The sequence below is a fragment of the Dipodomys merriami genome, unplaced genomic scaffold (genome assembly GCF_024711535.1).
Source record: "Dipodomys merriami isolate MVZ:Mamm:240054 unplaced genomic scaffold, mDipMer1.0.p SCAF_190, whole genome shotgun sequence".
Lineage (NCBI taxonomy): Eukaryota > Metazoa > Chordata > Mammalia > Rodentia > Heteromyidae > Dipodomys > Dipodomys merriami.
In genome coordinates this window covers 1923549-1933330 of record NW_027203271.1, presented here as the reverse complement: position 1 = coordinate 1933330, position 9782 = coordinate 1923549, and the positions used below count along the sequence as shown (strand labels likewise).

The following is a 9782-nucleotide window of genomic DNA, read 5'->3' as shown; positions in this document are numbered from 1 at the left end:
GGTTGGGAGTCTTTCTTTCTTTCTTTCTTTCTTTCTTTCTTTCTTTCTTTCTTTCTTTCTTTCTTTCTTTCTTTCTTTCTTTCTTTCTTTCTTTCTTCTTTCTTTTTTTTGGGGGGATAGGCCATGATTAGCTGGAATAATCAATATATACCACCTCACCTAATGCATCTCTTATTTGACTGCTCCAGAAATTTTTTAAAAAGAAGAAACACTTCCTAACTAACTTCATAAGCGCAATAACAAAATCAGAATGTATGTATAGTAATTTTACTTATGAAGAGAAAGGCAAAAATTCCTAAACAAAAGAGAATATATGTCAGAAATGGATAGATTACATTTATTCCTTTTCCATTTTTCCTGTGTGTGTTTTTTTCTGAAGATTTAACACAAGATTCACACATGGATATCAAGTTATTCCAACACCAAAGAGCAAGCCTACATACATAGCTACAATTTAGAAAATCTAATGCAATTTATTAAACTAAGTAAAGAACAAAGCCCATATAATCCCAATAGATGCTGACACAGAAGCATTTAATATTTTTAATATTAGTGAAAATTCTGAAACAACGAAAATATCTTTAGCTTAAGTAGAATATCTATCAAGCACTTACAATATTCTTTAAAAATAGCTGAGTCATTTCTGATGCAATCAAGAGAGAAATTTATCAATGATGGCATTTGACAACACATTTGATGTTTTAACTGAGAAGAAGAAGGAGAATGAGGAGGAGGAGGAGGAGGAGGAGGAGGAGGAGGAGGAGGAGGAGGAGGAGGAGGAGGAGGAGGAGGAGGAGGAGAAGAAGAAGAAGAAGAAGAAGAAGAAGAAGAAGAAGAAGAACAACAACAACAACAACAACAACAACAACAACAACAACAAGATCACAGAAGATTGCATAAGATTGCAATGGAAGGAAAATATTGTGATTTGTGAGCAAGATGGCATGGTAGTCTACATAAAAATTCAAACATGTTTACAGTTCTACACTTTTACATGCTTTCAGTTAGTTGGTTACACACGAAGTCTAATAATGAAGAAATTAAAAAATCTTGTACATCTCAAACAAACTTACAATTTAGGTGGTTAGAGTGTAGTTGTGGAGATGGGAGGAAAGGAATTGTAGGGGAAAAACAAAGGAGGAGGCAACAATGCTTGATAAGAAATGTACTCATTACCTTGCTCATGTAACTGGAACCCCTCCATACAGTTTTTTATAATAAAAAATTGTTTAAAAATAGTAAAATAAAAAATAAATAAAAAATAAAAAAATCTATGCAGGGAATTGAAACTTAGTGGTCAAGTATTCACCTACTATCTGTGAAGGTTCCTTGTTAAATCACCTGCAAAATACAAAATAGACCAAAAACTTTAAAAAATGATACAGGAAGGAAAATAACGCACAGGCGTTGGGGCAAGTAAGTGGTTTACTTCCAAAGAAGAAGTAGCAACAGATAATTTTGGAGGTACATACTTGGAATCTAAACATCCGTTCTTTCGTCGTTCAAGTGTTCAATGCTAGTCAGCTAAAAAAAAAACAAAAGCACAACAAAAAACGAGGAGGAGGGACATGACAGAAGAAATAATAATCTGAAACAATTTAAACTTCATCTGGATGGTGGGAAGAAGTCTCTCAGCTCTGTTATTTTCTTTTAAATAAGTTTCTAGCCTTTCGACCATGTGAGAATGCAGCAACAAGCGAACACATTAAAGGCCTGGTGAAGCTGAACTTTCAGCACATTGAATTTTCTTGGTTCTAGATCATGTCCTTCAGAATTTCTGTTGAGTACACATAAGTTTCTCTAAGCTATTGGGACCTTGTCTTAAGGAGTTTTGTTATAGCATCACAATGGAATTGAAATAAACAGCTATACCTCTTTCTCTAAAGGAAGACTCATGGATTTGGCAGTAGGATAGTTCAAGCGGAGGACCTCCAATTGTCTAGGTAGGGGTTCTACCACCTAAGTTCCCTACTCCAGCCCTTGTTCTTCACTTTGAACCTATCAACACATTGCCTTATGGATTTCAAGGATTCTGACGTAAACTATCTCACAGGAAACTATCATGAGAAATGATGATGCTCTATTTTCTCTCACTCCTATAGATGTTAATAACCCACTTCATGGAGATGTATGGCATAGGGCATTTTGCTACAGTATCAGATGATTCTGAAGCGATACCACTATCCTTTTGACATCAGTCATTCTACATTTAAAGAAAAAGACATTGAATATCTTGAGTTAACTGATGAGGTCTTTAAAAGCCAAAAGTTAGAGCAGCTTTTCACATTATGGATGCCATGAAGTACCCTATTGGATTTAATTTCTGAGTGAGAAAACAGCTGTTTTCCATTATCCACCTAAGTATAAAAATTACTGGGACCTATTTTCTTTGCATTTTAATGTTAATGACAAAAGTGCCCTTTTTTTTACTTTATAAGGGGACTCTTAGTATTACATAATTAAATAGTTGTCAAAATTCATTGAGCTGAATAGAGAACATAATTTATATTAAAGTAGTAATTTCTTGCCATTAATACATTGATGTATTTAATTAGCAAATACTGAAAAGGAAAAAAAACAGTATTTCTACAGAAGATTCATCCTGGCAATAGTGACTTTACAGTAGGCTGCCTACTTTCAACCACATGATATTGTTGAATGTGATATTGTTTTAGATCTATTCAAGAGCTATGGGCCTCATCTTGGATTCCATTAAAAACACACCAAAGTGCATACTGATATTACAACTTTTTAAAGATCAGAAATTATTATATGGTACCAAAACACTAAATCAAGTCCATAACAAATAAGGACTTTAATATTATTTTAAGCAGTTGTGCAAGAAGCTTCTAACTCAACAAAGAGGGGCACCTCTTATACTTTAACAACTTCTTTGAATTTTCTCTTTATTGTCAAGATTAAAAAATCTGGATCTACTTTAGTGAGAGTTTCCATTTGAACACTTCGTTATGTGTCACCTGCATCTAGGAATACATAGGATTCCACTTTGTTTTTAGATTGTTGGAGCAAGTTCCAAGACTTGCACATATAGTGAATGGAAGCCACTGGTTGATGTATGCTCCTGCACATGGCCACTGTTCTGGCAGGAGCAGACATAAGGACATGGATACTACTCAAGGACAAAATCTTTGGGAGCAACCCTAGGACCTTGAAGCCAACAAGGACAGAATGAACTTTCTGATACACTTGAAGTTCCTGCAACACTGCCATGGCAGCACCAGTGGCATCACTCTGTGCACCTCACATCCTTGTGGAAACCTTGGCAACAATTCTCCAGGCTCAAGACGAGAAGATCCAGTGGGTTCATTCCAAGCTGTGATTGGTCCATTGCAACCATTGTGAGTGGTCTCTGCAGTCCATTACATTGCTGAGAGTTCCTGGTGACCTGCTGGACTGATTGCTACATTGATAGTTTCCTTTAGGTTGTTGCTCTGGGGTTTTTATTTTCTTAGCTAAGTTTAGGTAGATTTACTCCTTGGCATCTTAGCAGAAAGATGGAAGAACATAGTGAATTATCATCAAGCTCTTCAGAGAAGGAGATTTTCACTGAACAAGACAGTTTGAAGGTGATCATTAGCTATGGCAGGAGGAGATTTTCCCGGAACAATATACCATGAAGGAGGAAATCATTGACTATGGAAGCTATGGATATGTAAATTTGGCCTAGCACCACCTCGTAGTCAATAAGGTTGTAGTGAAAATAATCCTGAAGATGAGAGTTCAACAATTGTTAAATCAAAAATGAGATGGACAGGCCGGGAAGGTGGCTCAGTGGTATATGTTTGCCTTAAATAAATGAGGCCCTGGGTTCGATTCCTCAGCACCACATAAACAGAAAGAGCTGGAAGTGGTGCTGTGGCTCAAGTGGTAGAGCAGTAGACATAAGCTGAAGAGTTCAGTGACAGTGCCCAGGCCCAGAGATCAAGCCCCAGGACCCACAAAAAATGTTTAAATGAGATGGACATTATTAAGATTTTCCATCACCCACACATGATCAGGTCATACCTGGTGAGGGAAATGGATGAGCACAAATACTTGGTAGTGGAACTGGCCATCCAGAGACCTCCTTAGACAAATGTGAAAATCATACCGCCTATTCAAGAATGAAGTCAGGAGTTTATTCAAACAGATTGTGAGGACTGTGCATTAATTTAATGAAACTGAAAATGACTGAAACATTAAATCCAATAACATCGTGTTGGATGACAAAGGCAATGTGACGTTCAATGACTTTGGCATGAGCATAAGGATTTCCCAGGGGTAGTTGCTGAAGGACATATTTGGTATCTTAATTTTGTCCCTATAAAATAGTGCTTCCATGAAAATTACAATGGCTGCAATGTAGATAGCTGTTGCTTGGAAGGCCTCATTTGTATTCTACAGGGATGGCAAGTATCCCATTTGAAAGTATGAATTTTAACCAGATACAGGTAATTGTCTTGGAGGCCACGTACATTTCTCCATTCATCTGTCTCAAAAAGAACCAAATATCATCTTGAAATGGTAAACTGCAGAGCCAAAGCAGAGGCATAGTATAGAACAAACAATGGAGATCATCTCAACCAAACTGAGGGATATTTCCTATGTCTTGATGAGCCACTATGTAATGAGCTAAACCCTATTATTCTTGCACTCTTGTGGGACATGAGGTACAGCCTGCCTGATACACACAAATCAATATTGGACAGGACATTCGATGAAATTATGGTCATCTATGTTTTGATTTTTAAAAGTCTTAAAATAGAATGACAGCCGTGAAATTAAATCAGTGCCTTCAATTGTTTCAGTGTGCCCAACTCCTGCAGACAAATAGTATGTATATACGTATATATCTCACAAATATATTACATATTAAATATATGTCCAAAACTAATTTTATACAAAATTAGGGGACAGTGTTATTAGATTTATCCTTGAAAAAAAGATTAACAAAAAATTAAAGATTGCTCACTTTGGCAGCATATATAAAAAATGGAACGATACAGAGATTAGCATGGCCCTTGTGCAATGATGACTCACATATTTGTGTAGCATTCCTGATTTAAAAAAAAATAAATAAATAAAGACAGATAGAGATCCCAGTTTGAAGTGTGAAAGTAAGTGGAAGGCCCAGTCCATAATCATACATTGAATAAATTTTTGTATGTCTTTTATTATAAAAAATACTGTGCAGAGGGGTTACAATTAAATGAGTAAGGTAATTTCCTATCAAGTATATTTCCTATCAAGCATTGTTACCTCCTCCTTTGTTTTTCCCCTACCATTCCTTCTCTCCCACCTCCACGAGTATTCTCCCCACCTCCGAAGTTCTAATGTTTGTTTTTAACGTAGGGCCTTGTACATTGCATTTATACAATGGGTCATTGCATTTATTGTACATTGCATTTATACAATGTGTTTTCCCTAACCCTCTCCAAATTAGAAAAATGTATATACAAGATGCAGGGTACCAGAATCAAATGCAGTGAAAACAGGAGTTATACCATGGGGGAGGTACATACAAAGCAACAAAGAAATCAATTTATAAATATGTTGGAAACAATCACAAGAAAGAAAAAAAATTATCTTGGGGTTCATTTCGCCTAAAATCAACTTGTCTAAAAATTTCTGTTTTTCTCAGACATATACTAGTTATTGCAAATAAGAGAAACCATGGGATCTATGTTTCTTTGGGTATGGCTTATTTCACTTAATATAATTTGTTCCAAGTCTTTCCATTTCCTAACAAATGGGACAAAGAAATTCTATGGAGGCATGGAATTGTGTATATATACCACATTTTCTTGATCCATTCATCAACTGAAGGGTATCTGGGTTGGTTCCATATCTTAGTTATGGTAAATAATGCTGCAATAAACATAGTCGTGCTGGTAGCATTAGTATGATCTTGTTTGTGAACATTTGGGTAAATGCCCAAAAGTGCTAGTTCTGGGTCATAGGGGAGCTCTATGTGGAGTCTTCTGAGGAACCTCCATATACTTTCCAAAGTGGTTGAACACGTTTACACTCCCACAACAATACAGTAAGGTTTCCTTCTATCCACATCCCCTCCAGCATCTGTTGTTATTAGAGTTCTTGATTATAGCCATTCTAACTGTGGTGAGATGGTATTTCTGTTCTTTTTATTTGCATTTCTTTTATGGCTAGGGAGGTTGAGCATTTCTTCATGTGTCTATTGGCCATCCTTCTTTTCTCTTCAGAAAAGTTTCTTTTTGAGTCTTTAGCCCACTTTTTTATGGAGAAGTGGTTTCTTTGAGGATTTGTTGTTGGGAGATTTAATTTTTTGAGTTACAGGTATATTTTAGATATGAGACCCTTGTCTGTTTAATGGCTAGTGAAGATCTTTTCCCAATCCATAGGCTTTCTATTGATCTTGTTAACTATGTCCTTTGCCATGTAGAAGCTCTGCAATTTCATGCAATCCCATTTGTCCAACCTTTCTTTGATTTGTTGTGTTTCTGGGTCTCCATTAAAAAAAAATTCGGCCTGTGCCAAGGAGACCTAGGGTTTCTCCTATTCCATCCTATTCCATCAGAGTGTCTGCTTTGACTCAGAGGGCTTTGATCCATTTGGAATTGATTCTGGTGCAGATTGATATATAAGGATCTAGCTTAAGTTTTCTACAAGTGATTAATCAATTTTGCCAGCACAATTTACTTAAGAGGCTTTCTTCCATTCTATTTTTTTAGCTCCCTTATCGAAGATTAGGTAGCTATATGTCTGTACTTTCATTTCTGCCTTTTCAACTCTATTCCATTGTTCCTGATGTCCGTTCTTGTGCCAGTACCAAGATGTTTTAATTACGATGGCTTTGTAGTAGAGTTTGAAATTTGGTATTGATATTCCTTCATCACTGTTCTTTATGTTAAGGATATTTTTTTTCTATTCTGGGTTTTTTATTGTTCTATATGAATTTTTGGATAGCCTCTTTTAATTCGTTGAAGAAAGGGGTTGGAATATTGATAGGTATTGAATTAAATTGGTAGAAACCCTTGGAAACTATTGCCATTTTCACGATGTTGATCTTTCCAATCCAGGAACATGGGAGCTTTTACCACTTTATAAGTTCTGTTTTGATTTCCCTTTTCAGGTTTTTAAAGTTTTCATTATAGAGGTCCTTCCCTTCTTTGGTTAAATTAATTCCTAGGTATTTTTTTGGGGGTGCTGTTATGAATGGAGTTGCTTTCCTGATTTCAACCACGCTTTTCTCATTATTGGCATACAGAAAAGCCATTGATTTTTGACGGTTATTTTTATACCCTGCTCCTTTGCCAAATTTTAAATCAGCTTGAGTAATTTTGGTGATTTGCTTTTCTTTTATGGCTAGAAATGTTGAGCATTTCTTTATGTGTCTGTTGGCCATCTTCTTTCCTCTTCAGAGAAATTTCTCTTTAATTCTTTAGCCCACTTATTTATTGTGCAGTTGTTTCTTTGAGGATTTGTTTTTGGAGCATATATTTTTGTGAGTTCCAAGCACATTTTAGATATGAGATCCTTGTCTGTTGTATGGCTAATCTTCTCCTAATCGGTGGGCTTTCTATGGATTTTGCTAGTTATGTCCTTTGCCATGCACAAGCTCTGCAGTTTCATGAAATCCCATTTGTGCAAACTTTCTTTGATTTGTTGTGTTTCTGGGTCTCTATTAAGGAAATTTTGACCTGTGCCAAGGAGACCTAGTGTTTTTCCTATTCTTTCCAGTACTGTTTTCAGGGTGTCTGCTTTGACTCTGAGGTTGACAATTACTTTTGTAAACCGGAACTTGTTTGTTTTTTCCATCTTTTGTGTTCATAGGAGTGTCTGTGTTATGTGTAAACAAGCTGTTCTACAAGGTATCTTTCAGGGTGATAGAGTAGTTATTACATGGCTATATGTATTTTATAATGACATAGAGCTTTCTCGTGACTTACCTACATAAATCTTTTAATGTTATTTAAGGGCCAAGAAGAATGCCAAACTTACATTTTTGTGCCTATCTCCATCCTATTTCTCCCTATTGTCTAGTGGTTTATATAACACTCAGCATAACTGAAACTGGCACATGGAACAGACATGGACTTGATGGATCTTGACTGTGAGATGGCCCCAAGTACAGTAAATATCAGAATCAATGAGATCGAAGCAGTTGTCCAAGGTGCCTAGTTGTATTAACATCCTTGGCTTCCAATGGTCTCACCTGCCTCTGTCAGAAAGCTGTTAATGGTCTGTCACCATCAAAGCTCATACTGAAGTTTAACTATTCAATGTAGCAGTGTCAGGAAGTAGAACCTTTAAAAGATGTTTCAGTCATAAATGGATAAATATTATCTCATCAACTCTCAAGGGACTAACGTTATCACTGTTATCAGTTGTTAAAAGCAACCTATGCCCCTTACTCCCTGTCATTCTAGCACATACCATGATGCTGAGATCCTCTGTGATATGATGCACCCACAGGGCCTTGTCCCATGTGCTACCATGCTATATAGACTATCCAGCTACTACTATTAGGCTTGAAATAGACCTTATATTCCTCATGAAGTATACAGCTTAATTGATTTTAAACAATGACAAAATGGACTGAGATTTTATTCTTTTTGTCTTTTTCATGGAAGTGAGGATTAAACTGAGGGCCTTAAACTTACTAGGCACATAAATTGCCACTTGTGCCTACATGCACCCAACTCTTTTTCTTTCTTTTTCACTTTGCTTTTAATATAGGATTTTGTGCTAACTTCACCCAAGTCATCCTCAGTACCCCATGCTCCTATACCCCTACCTCTTGATATCTGGGATTACATGACTGTGACACCACAGTTTGCCCATTAGACCATACTACTCTTTAGGGGAAAGAGATACAGATTCCTGAGACGTTTATGTGGGTTTTTGTGTCTGCTTGTATGCTTGTGTGTGTGTGTGTGTGTATCTACGTGAACTGTTCTTGATGATTTACTTAGTACTGAGGGTGAATTTTCCTTAAGAATCTGTATTCTTAATTCATTCCACTGAAAAATAAATACTTTTCTGTGTACTAATGGCTCATAACTATAATTCTAGCTCTTCAGAATGCTGAGATTTTGGGATAACATTATTAATATTATCCCAGGTGTTATCCCAATGTTATGCCAGGTGAGCCAGGAAAAGTCCATGACACTCTTATCTCCATTTCCTCACCAGAAAAGTCAGAAATGGGGCTGTGGTTTAAGTAATATTCTTGAGGAAAAAAATAGGAATAGCACCTAGGCTCTTATCAATGCTCAGGACCCATACATAATATCCAGATAGCACTTGTGCTATTACAATGAGCTCTTGTGCTATTGCAAGTCACAATTATGTCTGATGGATTGTCTCTACAGGCCAGTTGCAGTAAAAAAAATTTTTTTGTAGTGCTCGCTTTGGCAGCACATATACTAAATTTGGATCGATACAGAGATTAGCATGGTCCCTGCACAAGGATGACATGCAAATATGTGAAGTGTTCCATATTTTTTTTTAAATCTTGTATTTCTTCATGAGATATGTTCTTTCTGGACCATCTTTATGCCTAATTTTTCTCTCTGGAATGATATTGAAATAGAGAAAATATTCAGTGAGGAATTTGGTTTCTGGATCCCTCCCTCATTCATTATTGACATGTTCTCTCTTTTTATTTTTTGGCAGTCCTGGAGCATGAACTCAGGGCCTGCACACTGTCACTGAGCTTCTTTTTTGCACAAGTCTTGCACCCTTTGACCTGAGCCACAGGGCAACTTCTGGCTTTTTCTGTTTATGTGGTACTGAGTAAT

General features: G+C 36.5%; 1 non-coding gene and 1 pseudogene across 1 annotated transcript; both read left to right on the top strand.

The window, feature by feature from the left end:
- The first annotated feature begins 4966 nt into the window (after positions 1–4966).
- Positions 4967–5066, top strand: LOC138831279 (U6 spliceosomal RNA; annotated as a pseudogene).
- Positions 5067–9383: 4317 nt separating this feature from the next.
- On the top strand, positions 9384–9487 carry LOC138831287 (U6 spliceosomal RNA). Its single transcript, XR_011373202.1, has one exon. It is a non-coding gene; the product is annotated as a U6 spliceosomal RNA (small nuclear RNA).
- Positions 9488–9782: the final 295 nt, after the last annotated feature.